The following is a 23,862-nucleotide window of genomic DNA, read 5'->3' as shown; positions in this document are numbered from 1 at the left end:
AATCAGATGTCTCACTAGAAAATATATTTAGATTTTGCCTAAGCAAAACCCTTGATTTCAAGTCTTTTGCCCCATGCTTTGGAGGATGACTTTAACTGATACCTGTCTTATTACAAAGCAACGACCTCTTAAAGCCAGTGGGCATGGAGCAAATAATAGGTGATGTAGCCTAGGGCTCAGATCCCAATACAGTCGTACTTTGGTTGTCAAATGCCTTGCGACTCAAACATTTTGGCTCTCAACCGCTCCAGTGCTCCAGTTTGTAAATGTTCTTTGGAGCCCAAATGTCCGACGCTGCTTCTGCAGCTTCCAATTGAGTGCAGGAAACTCCTGCAGCCAATCAGAAGCCAAACAGACTTCTGGAATGGATTCCATTTGAGAACCAAGGTGCAACTATAGTTCCTCCCTGCTAACTCATTGTAAACTATTTCAAACATTCTCAAGAATTTACAAATAGCAAACTACTTGCAACATGATGTAGGAGCTCTAGTTGTTCAGATACACACACATACACACACACACACACACACACACACACACACACACTGCATTGTACATGTGCATCACTGGTTCAGAGTCTGTACTGTATTTTCAAATGCCAGACATTGTTGCTTCGCTCCTTTATTTTTAACACTTGTGAAATGTTTTGTCTCAGTGAGGTGGAAGGGGATAGTTAAATGTCCAAAAGAGAAATCTGCACTGTAATATTGTTGCAAAATTTAAATTGGCTCTTAGTTTGTGTGTGTGTGTGTTTGCTGGGTAGGGAGTTAGAAGAACATCTGGAGATGCTGAAATAACCTGCATTCATTTATGTTATTTAAGTTGTAAAATCATATTCAATCTTGACCTACTCAGGAAATCTATCATAAACGTCCTGCTGATTCTGACAGTCATACAGCAAAAACACCCTCTAATGAGCATTTAATAGTCACCAAAAGTTCTGCATTAAGTACAAAGCCCTTTTGATTACTTATTCCACTAATTTAAAGTAAATGCTTTTACAGATGGCATCTGTTAGGCCGCTGAGCGTGTGCTGCATTTATATGTAGTCACAGAAAATAGATTCCAGCTTTAGTATAAAGATTGTACAAGTGTGGGGGTAGGCGGGCGGGCGGGGGGGGGGGGGAGATCAAACATGAAATACTGAATAAACATTTATCAGTGGTGCTCCCCTCCCCGCCAAAGCTCTTCATAAACGCTTCTCCAAAAAAGCACTGCCCAGTGCTTAGAAGTATTTTAGAAAATACCTTGCAAATTAACACCCAGTGTGGAACATTAGAGGCAAAGAAAGTCAACGCTCCCTTCTTTTGTCTGTCATTTTTTCTCAGTCTCGGGGGGGGGGCATATTGTGCTTTCTGTAAGCTTACTGAGCTCATTGAGGAACCCTGGACTAAGGAGGACTTGGGGACACAATGTGATAAGGACTATAAAATAGAAAACGAAATCAGAAGGAACAAATGCAAGCATGGAAATTATCTAGCCTTTATCCATGTTTTAAAATGTCCAGAGAGCTTTGCATATTTGATCCCAGTATTCCTGACAATTATCAGGTAAGCCAGCATTATTACACTCATATTTGCACTTGGTTGGGCTGAACTGTGAACAGGGAACTGCCTTGATTCACGACTCACAGTCTTTGCCTTGTCACTGCATTGCATCAGCTCTGTTGTAGGAGCACTTTGTAGGTTCATACAAGATGGGATCTGTCATAGGAGTGTGCTAGGCTGTGCTTGCGTAGAAGAGCCACCATGTGTCTGTGAATTGTGCCATTTTTTTCACACTTATTTCTTTCCCTCGTTGCATGTGACCTAGTACAATACAGCCAACATGGTGCTTTCTGTAAGTTGATGGACTACAACTCCCACCAGCCCCAGCCAGCATGACCAGGGATGGGGGGAATGGTAGTGCAGTGATGCCAGGACTAAATTGGTTGCCACTGGCTTCTTACATAGTGTATGTAATTGTTAATAAAGGTAAAGGTAAAGGTACCCCTGACCATTAGGTCCAGTCGTGACCGACTCTGGGGTTGCCGTGCTCATCTCGCTTTATTGGCCGAGGAAGCCAGCATACAGCTTCCGGGTCATGTGGTGAGCATGACTAAGCTGCTTCTGGCGAACCAGAGCAGTGCACGGAAATGCCGTTTACCTTCCCACCGGAGTGGTACCTATTTATCTACTTGCACTTTGACGTGCTTTCAAACTGCTAGGTTTGCAGGAGCAGGGACCGAGCAACGGGAGCTCACCCCGTTGCGGGGATTCAAACCGCCGACCTTCTGATCGGCAAGTCCTAGGCTCTGTGGTTTAACCCACCCTCGTCCCTTGCAATTGTTGATAGGGATCACAATTGCACAAAATGTGTAAGGCTGGTCAGACATACAGGTGCACCCAATGAATGAATTGGTCTAGGTAGACATGACTTTCTGCCCTCTCTAAATGGTGTGCATTTTTTCCTCAGCAGAAGATTAATACCCCCACAGAAAAGATTACACTTTCATTGTTGTGTCTTCCACAGCACCATCATTTCAGTCATATCTACTGGTCTGAGCATTGACCAGTTGCCTGGTTTCCAACCTTTCATCTTCCAACAGGCCAAAAGAGTTTAGGAAAGTTGCCTATTGTCAAATGAGAAACTTTTTGCAGGACATAAGTTTAGTCAGTCACCACGCAGAAACTAAGGGAGAGGCATTTCTTCCTTAATTCACTGTCTGTGCTTCTAAACCAGTGTTTTTCAAATGTTCCATCTTCATGGGACATTTTGCTGCTAAGGCAAAACGAAGTCCAAGAGGACACCCCACCCCTCATTCCAGGATGGGCATTTGAATTTTACTTAAACACTGAGGGAGCCTGAGGCTACAGAGTTCATGGTAGACAGTGTGACATGCACAACTCTGGTCAAAAAAAGAGAGGAACAACTGTGGGTTTCAAAAGGAAAGGCGGGGGGGCTGCTGCTACATCTCCTCCAGCCTCTGACACCTGAGGTAGCTGCCACATTGTCCTTAATGGTAGGACCGACTCTGATGGAACACATTCCAGAATGACCTATTTGCTGAGGAACTCTTCTGTTATGCCCTTGTGCATTATGAAGAAGCTGGCACGGATGTGACAATGTAAAGATCAGAAAGACTTTTTATGTATGCAGCCACTGCTACTTGGATGTTACTAGGCCAGAGATGGAAAGAAAACAGAGTCCCTACCAGAGAGGAATGGCAGATTACGTTGATGGACTATGCCAAAATGGCAAAAATGACCGGAAGAATCAGAAATCAGGAAGACTAAAATGTTAATGAGGAATGCGGAAAATATATAATTTACCTTAAAAAAAACATTGTAGATAACTACAATTATTAGCAGGATTGGAATAACACTTGTAGTTTAATGTAGAATTTTGGTTATAATGGAGATTTAATAGATTTGGATTAATAGACAAGATGCCGGAGGAAAAGGTTAATATAAAGACCCGCAAAGGAGGGAGGGAAGTCCAGGAGATTCTTCAGAATTCTCTTTCTATGTTGGTTGGTTGTAAATTTCAAAATCTGAAAACTACTTTATTATTATTATTTATTATTATTATTATTATTATTATTATTATTATTATTATTATTAAGCACTTGCCAGTCTTTCTGAATCACTGGTCAGCCCTCATTGCCACTCTACAGTAACGAGAGCAGTGGTGAACTTGGGTACTATGTCACCCTGTGAAAGGCCAAAATTTGGCACACACGCACGCACGCACGCATACACACACACACACACACACAAAACACACCAGCCCTTGCAGGTAAGGCATCGCCTGGCTTTGGGAAGGAGGCACAAGGCTCTGGCCATGTCCTAGAGCCCTCCCACCTCCTTCCCAGAGCTGGGAAAGTGCTAACTAGGCTTTGGGAAGGAGACAGGAGGACTCTAGGGCCCTGTCACAACCCTCATTGCCAACTTCTCAAAGCCCAGTGTCTCGCTTAGTCAGCTTTGAAATGGCACCCTCTTGACTTGGTGCCTAGTGTGTGCGTACCCTTCACACAGCCCTAAATCTTCCCCTGCCCAATATTATCCTATAACCTACCACTATTGAACTTCCCATGCAGTGTATAACTAGCTATATAGATCAGTACCAGGAAGCTTGTTCTGCAGAACTGATGTCCTCACTGAGGAACCCCTAACAAGTTATCTGCTAAGACAAAAAGATACTTTGAAAAACAAGGTTTTAAACCATTCACTTCTATTTTCACTGCTACCTGAGGGCAGGGGGAGCAAAATACAACAGCAGCAGCAGCAGCAGCAACAACAACAACAACAACAACACACCTCCCACATTGTCACCATCACCACTAAGAAGGTAAGAGAGAAATTCGGGCTATAATTTTAAATAAATAAATTTATCGCAAGGAGCAGGGAGAGCCAGCAAGACAAGCATTAATATAAAAATGTGACCACAGTCTCTGGCAGATTATTTTGTTTCCATGGTGAAATTTGTATTAAGCAAAAGATTACACAGTACAGTACATGATGAAATCAGAGATATTGTGCCTGATAATGAAAATTTTCAAAGGACTGGAGTTGAGCTGAAACAGCATGTCTGCTTTGGTTTACATTTTCAGATATTTTCTTCTAAAGCTAGCCAGTGAGCTGGCACTCACCAGCAGCAATTTAAGATTACATGCTAAGGACTGCTTCCTGCATTGTGAAAGAGGCTGCATTTGTCTCCATGGTAAACACCAAACTGAGAGGAGGAGAGGTTTCTGTCTGATAGTGGGGGAATAAACAGGTGATCTGCAGCCTACACAAATGGAGACTCCCAGCTGGAGATGCATATTTCCCATGGGAACCACTTTCCTCCCGGGGGTTGACCTTGGTGATATGGCACTCTGTGCAAGGTCAAAATTTGACACCTTCTCCAGCTCTTGCCTCACCTTCCCAAAGCTGAGTAAGAGGTACCAGGCTTTGGGAAAGAGGTGTGAGGGCTCTGGCAGGGCCCTGGAGCCCTCCTGCCTCATTCCTAAAGCCCAGTAATCACTTGCCTGATCATTCAGTCATAAAGGTAAAAGGGTCAAGGGACCCCTGACCATTAGGTCCAGTTGCAGACGACTCTGGGGTTGAGGTGCTCATCTCGCTTTATTGGTCGAGGGAGCCGGCGTACAGCTTCCGGGTGATGTGGCCAGCATGACTAAGCCGCTTCTGGTGAACCAGAGCAGCGCACGGAAATGCCATTTACCTTCCCGCTGGAGCGGTACCTATTTATCTACTTGCACTTTGACGTTCTTTCGAACTGCTAGGTTGGCAGGAGCAGGGACTGAGCAACGGGAGCTCACCCCATTGCGGGGATTCGAACTGCTGACCTTCTGATCAGCAAGCCCTAGGCTCTGTGGTTTAACCCATAGTGCCACCCACGTCCCTCATTCAGTCATAGGCTAAGCCAATATGCAGGATGAGGCCACTGACTCAGGTGAGAGAAGGCCCTGCAGGTGGCACCCCTGCAGTCACCCCATCTCTTCTACCACTGGCAGAGAAGCACTGCTGCCATTGGCACCAATTTTGTGCACAATTACATCTATTTCTTGCTGAAATCAGTGCCAATGGCAGTGCCACTTCACCACCAGCTGCTGATGCCACAAACCAGTAGCAGAGGCAGAGGCGGTGGTGGAAGGAGCTGGTAGGTGGTAGCAGAGGCAGAGCGTCACTTCCCATTTCACCTCAAGCGGTGAAATTTGGATGCGCTGCCGCTGCCTGATGGGCTCAGTTTGTGATTGTGGGCTTGGAATCTGCTTTGAAAGCGAAAAGTTGTGCGGACCTGAGAACCACTGGGAAAGTGCTGTTTTGTTGTTGTTTTTGAGAACGGACAAACTGGTGAAATTAAATAGGTTGCCCAGACATTTCAAGGAAAGTTTCGGTTCCATCAAATGCAGTAAACCTCTCCAAACTGGTTGGCTGTCACCACTAGGTAGACATTGATTTGACGACATCTTTTTAAGAAAATGGATCCATGGTGCTGGGGGGAGGAAGTTGATCAACCCACATATTTTATGTTGTTTTAATTTAGTGCACCTTAAAAGAAGTAGCAGGACATGGGTGGCACTGTGGGTTAAACCACAGAGCCTAGGACTTGCTGATCAGAAGGTCGGCGGTTTGAATCCCCGCGACGGGGTGAGCTCCCGCTGCTCGGTCGCTGCTCCTGCCAACCTAGCAATTCAAAAGCACATCAAAGTGCAAGTAGATAAATAGGTCGGGAAGGTAAACGGTGTTTCCGTGCACTGCTCTGGTTTGCCAGAAGCGACTTAGTCATGCTGGCCACATGACCCGGAAGCTGTATGCCGGCTCCCTCGGCCACTAAAGCGAGATGAGCGCCGCAACCCCAGAGTCGGCCACAACTGGATCTAATGGTCAGGGGTCCCTTTACCTTTAAAAGAAGTAGCATCTTCCCCACCGTTAATAAGATAAGGATTTGCACTCCTTAATGAATTAGATTGCTGAACACCATGAAATCTTGGCTGCACTGAAACCAATGAGAAGCTTGTGGTGACAAAGAGGATTAGAATGACTTATATACAATTTATTTTCTGTCCTTTCTTCCAAACTCAAGCCTACATAGAGCACAGCAACAAGTCCAGTTTCATCGCAGAGCTTTGGTGTTTATTGTAGAGGCATTCATTACCCAACTGGGGTCCTAACCTTTCTTCTGGAATGTATTTTATCCATAGCATGTTACCAACCGTTTGAATGATTTCTTTGTTTCCAATTATACTATGCAAAATTTCCTCTATTTTTCCTTCTCCTTACCACACTCTTCGGAATTCAAGGGACACCACAAAAGTAGGCACTAGAGAGAGACCCCCTTGATTTATTTGTTAATAAATTAATATTTTAATATGCTCAAAGATGTTATTTATTTATTTTTGTTAAAAAAAGAATCACTTCATGGTTTAGTGTGTTTTTAAAAAAATGTAAGAAAAAATATATATTCGTGACCTCAGGGCTCTGCATGCAGTTCTCTGTACTTTTTTAAAAAAATGGAATGAATGCCTTTAGAATGAAAACCAAGGGCCATGTTGCAGAACTTGGTCTTTAAAACCTAGAGAAAAGCAACTCAAATCTCCTCTGGGCACATATTTAAAAGACTGTTAGTTAACAGGATTTCTTTCCAAAACAAATTTATATTACAGTGGCACCTTGGTTCTCAAACTTAATCGGTTCTGGAAGTCCGTTCCAAAACCAAAGTGTTCCAAAACCAAGGCATGCTTTCCCATAGAAAGTAATGCAAATATGATTAATCTATTCCAGACTTTTAAAAACAACCCCTAAAATAGCATTTTAACATGCATTTTACTATCTAACGAGACCACTGATCCATAAAATGAAAGCAACAATCAATGTACCGTACTATAAAATAAAGATGACAGTGTAATAGATGATAAAAATTAAAAGTATTTTTTTTCCTTACCTGCACTGATGATAGCCATTGCTTGGATGCGGGCCTTTTATCCATTTCCGCAGTCACACAATCAGTCAATCATTAGCTGAACTAGGTTCCACACAGTCACAAAAACAATGAACTGAAAAAGCCTCAAAAACAAAAGCGCAAAATAGACAGCAAAAACAAAAGCGCCAAATACAGTAGTACCTTGGTTCTCGAACATAATCTGTTCTGGAAGTCCGTTTGACTTCCAAAATGTTCGAAAACCAGGGTGCAGCTTCTGATTGGTGCAGGCACCCTGGAAACAATAGCTGACAACTGAATCAGATGTTCGGCTTCCAAAAATCGTTCAAAAACCAGAACACTTACTTCCAGGTTTTTGGCGTTTGGGAACCAAGGCATTTGAGTACCAAGGCGTTTGAGAACCAAGGTATCACTGTATACAAAATGTTTGTCATTATGACTGGTGAGTTGTGTGTGGAAGGATGACATTGTACACTACATGAAATTATCTTATTATTTTATTTTCATTGGATTTCTAACCCATCTTTCCTCCCAAGAGTTCAAGTTGGTGTGCATGGTTCTCCCCCTCCCCATTTAATACCCAGAACAACCCTGTGAGATACAGTAGGTTAGGTTAAGAGGCAGCCACTGCCTAACTAAGGTCACCCAACAAGCTTCAGGCTGAGTGGTGAGTCAAACCCTGATCCCCCAGGTCATAGTCCAACACAAACCACTACAGTGGTACCTCTGGTTATGTACTTAATTCGTTCTGGAGGTCCGTTCTTAACCTAAAACTGTTCTTAACCCGAAGTACCACTTTAGCTAACGGGGCCTCCCGCAGCTGCCATGACGCCGCCATGCGATTTCTGTTCTTATCCTGAAGCAAAGTTCTTAACCCGAGGTACTATTTCTGGGTTAGCGGAGTCTGTAACCTGAAGCGTCTGTAACCCGAGGTACCACTGTACACCACACTGGTTCTCTCACTCTCTCCTCTCTCTCACCGTGTATATCTCTCTGTGTATATGTTTATGTGTAACGACAACTCTGCACAATGAGACACATTGCATCCTTCTAAATCTCTCTCACACAGAGAACATTCTAAAGATGTCATATTTTGTTTATTTGTTTATTTATTTTTCTTGGCTTTTTTAAAAATAAAAATTTCCATGTCATTCCAGAACAATTGTAAGGGGTATTATTTTATTTTATTTTTCAAAAATGATTTTTCTCTCCTTCCCCCAAGCTATCCAAGAACTAGTTGGTAGGCTTCTGACATGTTTGTGTGTGTTTGTGTGTGCAAACCAAAGTCAGGAAGGAATTGCTGTTTCTTGCTTTCCAGAACAGTAGCTGTATTGTTCTGTTGTGCTTAAAAAAAACCAAAAACTCTTTTTTATGCTTGTTTCAGAGGAACCACATCAATCCTAGTGGGTCTACCTCTGAGCAGACATGCATAGGGATGGGAATTCTAATCTGAGGTAGCAATAAAGGTAAAGGTAAAGGGACCCCTGACCATTAGGTCCAGTCGTGACCGACTCTGGGGTTGCGGCGCTCATCTTGCTTTATTGGCCGTGGGAGCCAGTGTACAGTTTCCGGGTCATGTGGCCAGCATGACTAAGCCACTTCTGGCAAACTAGAGCAGCATATGGAAATGGCGTTTACCTTCCCGCCAGAGTGGTACCTATTTATCTACTTGCACTTCGACATGCTTTCAAACTGCTAGGTTGGCAGGAGCAGGGACTGAGCAACGGGAGCTCACCCCGTCATCGGGATTTGAACCGCCAACCTTCTGATCGGCAAGTCCTAGGCTCTGTGGTTTAACCCACAGCGCCACCCACGTCCCGAGGTAGCCATAGTGAAAATTAAAGAAGGTGGTGTTTATTCTTGTTTAGTTTATCCAGGATATTTTGTCTGTGGCTCTGCCCATCATTGGCTTGGGCATTGAATGGATGTGGAGTGATACAGTATTTGGGTCTATTGTGTATTTTATGCTGACTGGGAATATGTATCATGCTGCCTAGTAATTATCTCCTATCTTAGTTATATCAGTATGGTTTCTCTGGATATGGATGTTGTGAATTTATGTATTTGGTTTTTCTCTTAATGTAAATAACCTGAATCTGTACCTATGGATATCTATGTCTTTAGCTTCTAGCTTCTATCTGGGGAAGGTAAATGGACCTGTACACACACACACACACACACACACACACACACACGTTTACAGAACAGCTCCCACATTTCCTAAGCATTTTTCTTTTTTCTTAAAACAGCACCTGCAAGCCTTTGTACAAACTATGGAGATTATGCCTGCTTGACAACGGCAGTTTTGCTGAAAACAAATCTAAATTAAGCAACCCAGCGATATTCTTTCTGGTTTTGTAATTCATTAAGAACTTATCAGAAGTCATTGTGACTTTTGCCTGGAAATTTATTGAGCTCTGCATGGCTCTGTGCAGAACTAAGTAAGTTTTCTGTTTTGATGTGAATTATTGTGCTGAGCTATAAAAGCGTCTTCACCCATTCAAGGTTTGGTGGATGTGACTTTTCCTTCCTCTCACAATAAGGAGCAATGTGCTTCGAGTATGCAGCCTTTTGCAGAGGACACATAAAAATCACGCCATTTTAAAATGTCATTTCTAAATAAGGAACTAATGAAAAATATGTCTGGTGGTAAAACTGACTTAGAAACACACAGAGACTAATGGTTTCCCCCCACTCAGCTTTGTAAACTGCCTTGAGAATTTTACTGATGAGTGTCCATATAAATTGAATAAAGAAAATAATAATAAATACAAATGAACAGCATGGTCTAGCTCTCTCTGAGATGCACCACTTTGGGCCGCAGGTGAGTGTTCACATCCTTGAATACTTCTCCATTTATTTTTTAAAAATTACATTCACATAGAAAACTAGAATGTTAGGAAGGCCCATTTCGCTGCCCATTCTACCTTGTTACTGGCAATAGGAGCCAACTCCTAGGGGCTGAGGTCCCTTCGGGGCCCACTCCCCAAAGTTGATGGGCATTGCCATTCAAATGGTGTGCATGTACCGAGTGCTGTGATCGATTAAGTGGGGCAGGACGTACCTGCCCCCCCCAATATTTTAGTCAAGTTGGCACCCCTGGTATTGGCCTGGTATTGGCCAGTGGGCTGCATTTGTGACTTGTTTAGGATGAGGAAGACATCCTGTTCGATGCTCCTGTTTCATTCACATGCATGTGGGCTGGTTTTATGGCGCTTCAGGTGTGGAAAGGGGACTACCATATTTTTCCGTGTATAAGACTAGGTTTCCCCCCTTAAAAATAATGTCAAAAATTATGGGGCGTCTTATACATGGATACATCTCCCCCTATTTTCTTAAAGCTGAGTCCCTAAAAATAGGGGGCGTCTTATACATGGGGTGCGTCTTATAGACAGAAAAACTATGGTAGTTTTTTTCAGCCTGGTGACCCCTTTAGGCACCTTTCTGGGTTGTGGCTTACTCTCTGTGCCCTTGGGTGGAAAGGGGCCATCTTTACGAATAATCTGCTTCATCGGCAAGGAGGAGAAGGACCCATGACTCTTCACCAGCCTGACTCATCTCTGCCTCTTGGCCTCTCTTCAACTTCTGCCTCTGATTCTGGACTGCTCTCTGCCACAGACTCTCCCAGCTCACTAAGGCCTGTTGCCTCCTCAGCTTCTGACACCTCCTCTTCTCCATCCTCTCCCTCTTTTCCCTGTGACCACCAAACAGTGTCCTGCCACCACTCCCCAGGCCCTCAGACTTCTTTCCTTGGAGGTTCCCCAGCTGGATCCTCCCACTACTCCTCTGCTTCCAATCAGGTCCCTGACAGCACATTATAAATGTTCTCAACTGTATTTATTTATGTATTTAGTAAATTTATATACTGACATTCATTTGAGGACCACAGGGCGGCTTACGATATAAAAACACAAGCATGCACAATGTAGTAACAAACAAAACAAGACACACACAATGGTTTAAAAGAGAATACTTCACAAAAGAGTGCCCTAAAATTCATACCTGGACTTGTTTCAATTAATGTCTGCAGGAGACTTTGTGGATATTTAAGTTATAATTAGAAAAATCTTAATAATTTTTCATAAAGGAAACTTTTCATAAGAAGTAAATAAGGATGCCAGAAACAGGATAAAGGAAGTCTTTTATTTGGTTGTTTGCATTGTTGTATATTACACTTGTTGTTTGTTATGTTTGTGTCTGATGGGGGTGGATTTCTCTGTTGGGGTGGGGGGTTTGTGTTATGTTGTAAATAAAATTTCCAATAAAAATTATCAAAAAAGAAGAAAAAAACTGTTCTCAACTGTATTTATGTATTTAGTAAATTTATATACTGACGTTCATCTGAGGACCACAGGGCGGCTTACGATATAAAAACACAAGCACGCACAATGTAGTAACAAACAGAACAACACACACACACACCACACACACCATGGTTTAAAAGGCCATAGATTGTTGAATTAGCAAAAGGCCTGAGAGAAGAAGAAAGTTTTTGCCTGGCACCGAAGGATATGTAGTGAGCATTCCCACAAATGGGGAGCCACCACAAAAATGGCCTGTTCTTTTCTTGCCATCCTCTGGACCTCTCATGGAGGAGGCACACGAAGAAGGGCATTCACTGTAGAGCTTACAAAGGCTAGTTCTGAACTTCCAAATCTCTGTCATATTCCAGTGAAATGGAGAAATGGAACCTACTGCTGACTTTATGTTGCTGAAGGGGAAAGGCTACACAGCTATGAACAGGCTCAATTTTGAGCGGTTCCCTCTATGCAGAATATCCTATGGCACAACTGGATTGGGGTTTAACCTGCTACGCCCCAAAGGTCTGGATTGGGGTTTAACCTGCTATGCCCCTAACTCCACATCACCACATTTACTCTGTTAGTCCCTCCCATATAAGTGAGAAAACTGCCATTTACTCTAAAGCAGTGGGGTGGGAATGAATCGAAGAGACATGATTCCAACGTCAACATCCTCCAGGTCTCCTAACTGGAGATGTTGGAGGCTGAATTAGGGGCCTCTTGCTCAGCCACTGAGCTACAGCTTCTGCCTTGCAGGAATCCGCTTCCAAAATATCGTCCTTTCTCTCTATGTCTCCCTTCCTTGCCTGTCGTGGTGGAATTAATTTTGCTACTTGTCAGAGCTGCCTCCAGGTCCCAGCTCACAGAGGACCAATGCTAGGCTGTAGTAATGTACAAAAGTCTTTATTGAAGTTCAGTTTCCATTTCAAAGCCACAGCGTGCAGCCCTACGTCTTAAACCCTAGATCGGCGAAGTCCCGTCTGAGTCTCCTCCCCTATGACACCAGTTTAAGATCCTAGCCCTGCTCCACCTTTTACGCTGCTCTCTCCTCCTCTGGGTCCTCCTGCCCGCTGGGGCATTGCCCTTTCTGGACTCTTCCGACGCTGAGTCACTTAGCTCCTCCCCCTCCCTCCGGCGGGCTTTAGGACCCGGTTCCCAATCCTCATTCTCTGCTGTCCCGCGCTCCTGTACATTTGAACTTGCCTCTCACGCCAGCCCAGTGACCTTTCTCCTAACCGTTACACTACTTCGGTCACTGCTTCCCGGATCTGACCTCTCCTCCGTTGTCCGACTTTCTGATGGAGGCGTGGTCAGCCCTGCCTTATCTTCTCTCCCTGGTGGGGAATGCACTGGCCCCGATCCTTGGGACTCTTCCCCCCCACTCTGCTCTGGTGGGGAAGCTGGTCCTGATTTCCAGCTACTGCTCTGGGAGTCCCTGCTGCCCCCTTGCTCCTGGGGCATTCCCCTTGGGAACCTCCTACCCCTGGCCACTGGCGACCCCTTCTGTGAATCTTCCGATTCGCTGGAGAGTCTCATGGAATCCCTCGGTCCACTGTCCTCTTCTCCTACGCTCCCCTCGGATTCTTCCCCTTCGCTCTCCATCTCCTCTCTTCCCTGTGCCTCTGCTCCTGAGCCCCTGACACTACTTAATGGTAGTAATAGGTGCCACATTTAAAATCAAGTGTTTCCATGGTGGTTACGTTGTGCTCAAATCAGTGCAGAGGAATAAATGTCACATGTCTACGTTTTTTGTAAAAGGGCTAAGGACTCTCTTCAAAAACATTGACTTTCTTTAAACAACCTGAATTGGTCGATAAAGTTCCCCATGAAAGTTTAAATTGATGGCCAATTACCTTTCTTTGAGATATTACTCAGATGATCAGAAAATAACTCTCAGACTTCAGTGTCTAAAGAAAATCTACTCACTCAGACAGGTACTTATGTTTTCATTCAAGCCATTACACTGCAGTAAAATTGGAAGTAATCACATTTTTGACAGCTCTCCTTATTTGTTCAGAGAATTCTTCATCCCTGCTAGATGCCCTTCGACTGCATTCCTAAAACAATTAGTTCTTTAAAGAAACTGTATATGGAGCATAATAAGGAAATTCCTTAAGGTGAGTGAGGTATCATGGATAAGTCTGGGGTGCAAATTTAACATGCTTTAAGAACTGAGAGGCTCGATCTCTTCTTTCTCCATAGACCAGTTTGATGCAGCTTTTTCTGGTGCTCTACAGATATTTCAGACTACAACTCCCATCATTCCTCACTATTGGCTATGTTGGCTTCCACAGATAGGAAATGTGGTCCAAAACTTCTGGAGGGCATCAGGTTGAGGAAGTCTGGATTTAATGAGCCTTTGGCTGAGGAGGCATATAATGGGTGGGCTAGCATTTTATTCTAGTGTTGGACGGAAGACTTTGTTATTATTTGTTTTCCATTCCCTCCTTGGCGATTTATCCATCTGAAATATTTCCTTGCCACCACTGAGACAGCTCCCAGGAGAGTACAACCACAGCTTGGCACTTTCAAATCCCATTTATTTCAGCTGAAAAACATGTGTAAATCTTTCTCTTTGAAATTAATGAGATTTAAAACATGCTGAGCTTGGGCTGGATCGTGCCCTCTAGAGATATCATTAATACGGTTTAAACCATATCACTACAAACCAGTGCTAATGGTGTAGCATTAAGCCCAACCTGACAACATCAGCCCTCATGGGCTTTTCTGAAAAGATAGGTTGTACGCATGCCTTTCTAATGCCATCAGATATGCGCTCTGCCAAAATACTTTAAAGGCAGTAGTCTAAATCTAAATTTACCTATGCTGCATAGGCCTTTTATATAGATTTTTAAAATTGCATGGAATGCATTGGGATTTGGCTTTCAAAGAGCCCTTGTGAAGCTGGAGAGAAGGATTCCGTAGGTAGGAAACCTATGACAAGAAACTTACCTATGCATGGTCCACATTTTAAAGGAAACTTATCAAATGCACACTTGTTAAAATTTTACAATGCAGTTTTGGGTGCATATTTTAAGGGGAATGCGCATAAAAGTATATTAAAATGTGTTGTTGTTTTTTTAGGGAAGGCTGTCTACAAGATGCATATTTAAGGGGAAAGTGCATACAATTTAAATGGGAAATTGTCCAGGCATTGTCCTGGCACAGAATGGAGCTATGTAAATGTGAAACTGACATGGATCAGAAATAGACTGGATCCACCCATCCCTAAGAGAAGCTGATTGGGCTTGTATAATGATTGTCAGAGGATTTCATCAGAAATGGACATAGAAGTGGAAATTGCCACAGTTCACCCCCATATCCAAGGTCAGGGATGGAGATCACAAAAGGAAATATGAGCAGTGTTCACCATTGCTTGGTGGTTGTTTTGGTCTGGAAACATTAAGTGAATAATTGCATGATGTTCTGCATTGTTTTCGATGTTTCCCTTTCATTGAAATTTATTGTGCAATCAGTAATGTGGTTAATTACTTTTGGCCATAACAGACAGCAATATGAACAATGTGGGTTTTAGTGGAAGTTGAACTGTAGCTGAATGGAAGCAACACTCATTTCTGCCTCCTCTGGTATCCTTTTTACATTAGACAATGAAAGGGTTGTTGTGCATACCTTTACAACCCTGCAGCACTCAGGGTGGCTTTGTGTTGCTTATAGAATATATCTTTAGCTCCTTTGAGAATTCAACTCTCCTCCATATTTTCTATGAGACTGCTAAGATGATGGTAACTGTGGCTCTGCTTCTGAACACGTTTGCTCATGCCATTTAAAAAAAAATGGAAACAATCACTCAGGAGACCTGCAATTAGGGGAAAGTGGGCTAAGAAATTAGCTGTTAAACCTCAGGCTACTTGCAGATGTCTAAAAATATTCTTCAGAGTTTGCAGTATCCTGGGGCTTGCTGATGCTGTTTACACAAGTTTGTAAGTCACACCCCAGGTGCACCACTGTGGCATCCCCTTCTTGCCTACAGCTGCCCAGGTTGTTGCCATATCAGTTCAAGAGCAACATAATCTCAAGCATGTTACATTCTGGCTGACATGGAAACAATCCAGGTCAGCCCATAGCCAGAAGGTGATAATGGAAGAAAGCACCTGGGAGAACCTTCTAAACTGTCCCGTGCGTGGCAAAAACATAAATTGCACCTATTGAGGATTATTAATTGTTTTTAAAACCATTTTGAAAATAACTCTAGATATCTTCCAAAATTTAACAGCTGAAAAAAGAAGGCAACCCTTGTATGTTTATAATACCCCACTACCTTTCTCATGTCAAGGAAATAAACAACTATTTGACTTTTGGAAGACATCTGAAGGCAACCCTGAATCAGGAAATTTTTGATGTCTAATGTTTTACATTTTTTATGTGCAGTAAGCCACCCAGAGTGGCTGGGGAAACCCAGCAAGATGGACGGGGTATAAATAATGAAGTTGTTGTTGTTGCTGCTGCTGCTGCTGCTGCTGCTGCTGCTGCTGCTGTTGTTTTCTTATAACCAGCTTCTTCTGCACTGGATTTTGTAGGACAATATATTAGCATCCTTCATTATGTCCTTTCCATCACAGCTACAAAATACATTTGGTCCTAGGAACACTTTTTAAGTGTTTTTTTATTATTTTAAGGCATAAGTCAAATGAAAAGCTAACCTCATTTTGCCATTGGCATACCAAATGGGTTTCCCCCCTGCAATTAACCAAGTTACCCCTTAGGTTAAAATATTGCTATCAAAAGTGATAATGTCACAGCTAAACCTGGAAGACCACTGTTTAGGATTTCCGAGCTTGAAGGTGAAACGTATTTTATGTATTTATTTAAAACAGTGAGATCCCACTTTCCCGTCCATTTATCACTCTGCCCCCAAAGATGGCTAAGAACCATGTAAATAAAAACAAAATTAAAACTCTAACAAGAAAGATGTCAAAAGTTACATCAGGGAGAAATACAAAATAAATAAAATCTAAGGGCACATTCCATTACAACCAAGCTCAAATGTCCTCTGAAAAGGCAATGTTTTCATAATGGGACTGAAACGAAGCAGTGAGGGAGACTTTCAGAAACTGGGTCCCACCACCATAAAGGCCTCATCATTTGTGGTCACATAAATCCAAAGGGATGTAAAGGAGAGCTTCACATAAGGACCTGAACCCAGCAATTCAACTGACATAACTGAGATAAAACAATGCACCATTGCATAGATCTTCTAAGAGCAGCAAAATGGCATTCCATCATCTTCATTCACCAATGATTGTGATCCGTATCTTAAAATCTTTGCTTAAGCCATGAGTTATAGAACACGTGGTTAATAGAGTCTCTTCTCCAATCAGGTGACTGAATTCACTAAATGACATTGGGCAATTCACAGACTCAGTGAAAAGGTAAGATTCATCTGACAGTTTTCTTGGAATGACCGCTCCCCACTTAAAACGGGGGGCGCCCTTTGCGGGGACGCGTGCAGCCCTGGATCTGGAGTGGCCCCATCAGCATAGGCTTTGCCTTCCCTCAGGTGGGATACCTGGAGGTCCCCGCCTACCCCAGTGAGTTGTCCAATCCCACCTGGGGAAGCGTTGCCAGGGAAACCAGGCCAGGTAGGGGGAGGGATTACCTGCCCACACAATAGAGGGTGGATCTCAATTGTTAGTCCTCACTTGGCTCCAGAGCTTCTCCCACCCTACCCACCCTCAGTTAATGCCTTCTTTTGCAGGTTATCTTTTCTTCATAGGTTTTGCAGGTTAACCTTTCTCCACAGGTATGTGGGCGCTGCTACGATAAGGTCGCTGTTAAAGGGCCGGAAAGGAATTTCCCTGCATTGGCAGGTTTCGCCTTTCCCGTAGCAAAACGTCACAACTTTGGCGGTATCAGGCCTTGGGCGGAATCCTTTAGTCCATCTTCCTCTTTGCGGCAGCGATACCAGGGTTCCCCGTTAAAGGGGTTTTTGAAGGGAGGCTTTGGCCGTACGCCGAAAGGTCGTCATTGCTCTCCCCTGCGGCGGCGTAACGGGGGCGGCTATCTCTGCTTGAACATATGTTCTCCAGAGCCGGCCCATCCCCCCCACACACACTGGATAACCCTGATGCTCCCTAGGTCCCCGGCTGGGGACTAGGGAGGGAGAACGCCCAATGCCTGAGCCAAGGTCTACCCACATTTGAAATTTAATAAAGTTGTGGCCAATTTAATCCCATAGCGCGTTGTCTAGAGTCGTTATTCCACATGACGGGGGGGACCACTCGGGATCTGGGGACTCCGCCTGTCCACGCAATAGTAATAAAAAAAGCTTGCAAATGGCTTTGTAGATCAGGAGTGCTACAAAAAGGATATATATGAACAGTAACAAATTATGCCAAGGGAAATGATCAGTTTGTGCCACCGGATTCACATTTAAAATGGGCTGTGTGGGAAGATAGCAGCTAGTGCTCCCAAAAACACAACTGCTTTCTGAGCTGCCAGACGTTACTCAAGTCAGCATAGGGAGCCTGAATATGTTTGACTCAGTTCCATCTGTTTTACGTCCATCAAGAGATGCAAACAACATTCTCTCTCTCTCTCTCTCTCTCTCTCTCTCTCTCCTGCCCAATTTGCTTAGTATGGAATAGAGTAGAGCCTACAAAATCCTACTAATTCCTTGTAACGGGCTTAACCAGACTTGTGTATTTTACCCTCAAAAAGGACCATCCTGGATATTTGCATGGGCAGGCCTTTGCAAGCAAGGTTGTCAGGCTTCATAATCTGACCAAGGGGCAATATCAGGGCTACTTGGGCATCTTCTCTATTTGTTCAGCTTTTCAGCACGTTGCCGTTGTTTTATTGCATCTGTAGCCCATTTCAGAATTTTAGTGCACAATTTGCAGTGCATGATCTTTATCCCTGTAATACATGGACAATAAATTTGTTTGCACAGATATAATCGCTTCCATGAACATGCTCACCATTTGTTGAAATGACACTGAGATACCATTTCAGGGCACTGCATTGGATTTGGATGAATCCCAAACGCTAAGTCAAATTGGGATGATTTAGAAAGATGCAGAGCTTGTCTGGTTGAATCAGGACCCTCTGAAATGATTTAGGGTAAATTGGAGTTTCATACATTAAAAAACTAACAACTGGTCAGACCCTCAGTGTGCCTGCACAAGTCAGAACTTTCTTCTGGAGGCTTGTCATGTAAATAAAATTCTAGGGTAGGGAGACGGCATGGCAGGGGAACTCTTTCATGATTGATAGCTTTAGCTGTTTGTGACAAGGAATTATTTTACCAAGGCTCTCCAATCTGTTTAGAAGGTGCCTAGCAGTTTTAATTTATTAATTTATTTTTTAAAAGAACTATTTGTAGCTTGGCTTGACGCTAAATGTAGCCCAGGACAAGATTGCATTGCAGACGGGAGAGGCAAGCTGTGATCTCACTTCCCAAAGCACATTCAAGGCAGAGAAAGCAGACTGGAGGAGAGAAGCTGGGACTGGAACTGGCTGGAATGAGGAAATGCAGAAAGATCTGTAGGTCCAGATAGACGTTCAGGAACCTACAAGGCCATTGACCATGATGTAAAACAGAACACACACAGACACACACACACACACACACACACACACACAAGCTCTATCATCTGAAATTGATCCTCCAGAAAGAACTACAGTTGACACAATATTGTGCCTGCTGTACCCAAACCCAGTGGGGAGGTTTAGAAGGATGCTGTTGTTGATAGTATCAAAAGATCTAGAAGGACCAACAAGATTGCACTTCCCTACTGCAATTTCCCAATTCCTGACTAGTCCACCACCAGAGCAAGCAAAACTATGCTTCTGAAAACCTGACTGAAAACTGAATTGGAATGAATCCAAATAACCAATAGTCTCCAGTACCATAGTTGGCAGGTGCACAAAATAAGCAGCCCCGGCCCCCATCTCAAGTCCAAGACATTTGATGCCCTTGCTCAGGCATTTGGGACTACAACTCAAATCATCCCTAGCTAACATGGCCAGTGGTCAGGGATGATGGGAGTTGTAGTCCCAAAGCATCTGGAGGGCCGAATTTGCCTTTGCCTTCCCTTGTTCATTGTAGGTTACCTGATAAGTATTATCACAAGATGGCTTTTTATCCATAATTGCACCCACCAATGAGTCTTCTGTATTCCTCTAGGGCAGCCTTTCTCAACATGTGGGTCCCCAGATGTTGTTGAACTACAACTTCCATCACCCCTAGCTAGCAAGGCCAGAGCTCAGGGATGATGGGAGTTGTAGTCCAACAACATCTGGGGACCCACAGGTTTAGAACCGCTGCTCTAGGGTAAGTTTGGGTCTCTCATGTTCTTGACAGCCTTGCTGACGCATAAATGCCTAGTTCTTTCCTTAAACTGTACCATCCATGTACTTATGCTTCTAATTTCACCTCATCAGACGCATTTCTGCTCATCATCATCATAACAAGTAATGCATTTAGGAGGAAATGAATACACTAAAGTAGTTCTCTCCCTGTTTCATTATTTTCTCAGTTTTAGAATCTAAGGGCTAATTTCATTTGTAGTATCAGTTTAAGGGGAAGATATCTCAGAAAAAATAACCCTTAGGGGGGAAAAATTAACATAGTTGCTGCATGGTGACAATTTTCACCCCTAACCCACACACAGAACTCCTGAACAATGCCTTCCTCATCCAGCTGTATCCATGAGGCCTCTGTTTATTCCAGAGGTGGTGCAACCTTTTGTCCCAGTGGGCCTCCCACTTCACTGGGAACTGGTTTGTTTATGTCCAAACGCTGCATGTACACCAGCTGATGTGGAGGAAGGGGTTCAATCCTGTTCTCTGTGTGGTTTAACTGAAGAATTTGGAGGAGGGGGTAGATATCTGAAGCACGGGAGTCCAAACTTGTTTCTTTCAGAGTGCAGGCATGCTAGCCAGTTCCGCATGGGAACTCATTGGTGCACCTGAATCAAGCATTAGGTGATACATTAGCTTGACCCCACAGCTGCATCTCTGTTGGCCCCACACCTGATGTCACATATGATAGTTTGGAGAAATGGCCTCACAGACCAAATGAGAAGGCCTGGTGGGCCATGTTTGTCTGATGAACTGGATACACATAGATTCAACTGACGTTAACTGAGATGTTAACTAAAGTTCTTGTTATGTACTGAAGTTCTCACCCTGGGCCAGCAGGAGGATACTGTAGATAGTTTTCACTCAGGTCCACATATGCAAATAAGGGATTGAAAGTGACGTTCAGTCATTGGATAGTTACAGAAAATGGTTACTGTTGCATTCTAGTGGAACTCTATATAAAGCAGGCTGGCTGAACCCTTCAGTTCAGTTCTGTTCTGGCCTGTGAATAAACAAGAGCTGTTTGAAGAATTGCTGTGTCGTTTGATATGTTCACTCACAACTTAACAGTTCTAGCATGTTACAGATAGGTAGCCGTGTTGGTCTGCCATAGTCAAAACAAAATAAAAAAAATTCCTTCCAGTAGCACCTTAAAGACCAACTAAGTTAGTTCTTGGTATGAGCTTTCGTGTGCATGCACACTTCTTCAGATACCCTTCTTCTTATCTGAAGAAGTGTGCATGCACACGAAAGCTCATACCAAGAACTAACTTAGTTGGTCTTTAAGGTGCTGCTACAGGAAGGAAATTTTTTTATTTTGTTTTAGTTCTAGCATGGGAGAATACCTATATGTGTTCACCTTTTTTTTAATTTAGCTTTTGGCCAGATACTGCTTTTGCTGCAACAAACTAAGATGGCTACCCCAGTGGAAACTGAGATGGCATAGGGTGGAATAGGTAACTTTGACAGGCTTATTCAAAGCCATCTTTTTAAAACTTGAAAATCAGGCAAATATTAGCCGTTTTATATGTTCCACGAGATCAAAAATTCCCACATGAAGTCAGCTTTCAAGTTATATATTGAAATTATTTATGTGAGTCTGTGGGAAACAATCTACAGGGAGAGCAACGATCAGCAAGTAGTATGGCTTGATTGGCAGGCTGTTCAGCAAGAAATGAACACATCTGATATTCAGCAAATCATGTTTAAATTAAAACAAATTTCAAACATAGAAAAGCGACTTAGCTAATACTGCTAATTAAGCCTGTCAATAATAGCAACTTCTGTGTTCAGTGGTCTATGTGCATCAGATTTAACAACAACAACAAAAAGGTAGATTTTTTAAAAGGACAGAAAAATCTCAATGCACAGTGTCAGCTCCTATTGGGAGTACAATAGCCATCAGTGCTTCCATGTGAAATTAAACATAAAAGTCAATATAAGCCCTCATGATAGCCAGGTAGTTATCCACATGAAATTGGCATTTATCAAAAAGATGTTCAGATGTAGCCAGAGCAGTGAGGTCCTCAGACAGTGGGTATTAATCCTTTTGGGCTCAGAGTATTTCTCTTGACAAATGTAAGGGTTTTGTAGTCCTGTTGTTAATCCCTATGCTAAAGGAATATGGTTTAAAAGTCTCAAATATCAAAGGTTTTGCCAGTGCAGAAAACTTCAGATCAAAATTGTTATGTCACTGAGCATGCTCAAATCATATGCCTCAAAACGGCCTTTTCAGCATTACACCTCCAGCAGTTAGTACCTTCCTGTGGAGTCCAAAGTACCCAAAACAATGTTTGCCAGATCAGCCTCAATTTCAATTCTAGATAAACTTTCTAATGCAATTTTCCATTGTTTAGTTTGTTCAGTGCATTCTAATTCTCTATTCTACAACTCCCTGAACATCTACTTTGCAAACGTTCCAAAGGCATTGATAAACAACAGTTGTGGATTGGGTTTTCTGAGAAGTCCAATAATTCTGAAGATAATTCCATGCAGAACTTACTGGTAAATTATATTTAAACTGCAATATAGAAAACAATATAGAAAACAAAACAAAATCCACCTGAACCCAGCAGCTGATCTGATATATGAATCCCACAATTTACTCATTTCTTGCACAGAAAAGTCTGTCTCTCTGTCTTCACTGAATTACCCAATACAGTTAATGTGGCCTGAGCATATAGATCTAATTGTAATTGATTATATATGTGATTGATCTTGACATATACCGTGTCTCTCTTGTTAAATTTGTAGGTGGTATCTCATTCATTCATTATTTTATTTATTAAATTTGTATACCACCATTCATCCAAATATCACAGGGTGGGTAACAACATAAAAATACAAATTGAGAACATAAAATACATAACCAAAACAAAGCAATAACGTCCCTCTCACAGGTAGGTAGGCGTGTTGGTCTGCCGTAGTTGAAACAAAATAAAAATATTCCTTCCAGCAGCACCTTTCACGGCTACCTACCTGTAACTAGAACTATGGAAGGCACCACATTGAGCCGTATGAAATGGAAGTCCATCAACCTCACCAAGAAATTTGCACAGGTACAGACTGACATCTTCTTTCTGACTAAATGCAAGAACCTGGACATTATCCCCAAGGGTCTTAGAATTAAGAACCCTCTACAATCCACTTAGGGACACGGGTGGCGCTGTGGTTAAACCACAGAGCCTAGCACTTGCCAATCAGAAGGTTGGCGGTTCGAATCCCTGTGACGGGGTGAGCTCCTGTTGCTTGGGCCCTGCTCCTGCCAACCTAGCAGTTCGAAAGCATGTCAAAGTGCAAGTAGATAAATAGGTACTGCTCCGGCAGGAAGGTAAACGGCATTTCCGTGTTCTGCTCTGGTTCGCCAGAAGCAGCTTAGTCATGCTGGCCACATGACCCGGAAGCTGTACGCCAGCTCCCTCAGCCAGTAAAGCAAGATGAGCACTGCAACCCCAGAGTCATCCGCGACTGGACCTAATGGTCAGGGGTACCTTTACCTTTACCTTACAATCCACTTAAACTTAGTTGGTCTCTTAGGTGCTACTGGAAGGATTTTTTTTATTTTGCTCCCTCTCACAAACACATTTAAAAGGCTATAGCAGTTGAATTAGCCAAAGGCTTTGTTCTTGAAACATTTTTGCCTGGCACCTAAGGTTATGTAGTGAAGGTGCCAGGTGAGCCACCCTGGTGAAAACATTCCACAAATGGGGAGCTACTGCAGATATGGTCCATTCCCATGTTGCTGCTCTCTGGACCTCTCATGAAAGAGGCACATGAAGAAGGCCATCAGAAGATAGTTTGAGGGTCTGGATTG

This window comes from Podarcis cretensis, assembly GCF_951804945.1.
Source record: "Podarcis cretensis genome assembly, chromosome: 4".
Taxonomy (NCBI): domain Eukaryota; kingdom Metazoa; phylum Chordata; class Lepidosauria; order Squamata; family Lacertidae; genus Podarcis; species Podarcis cretensis.
This window is presented reverse-complemented; position numbering follows the sequence as displayed.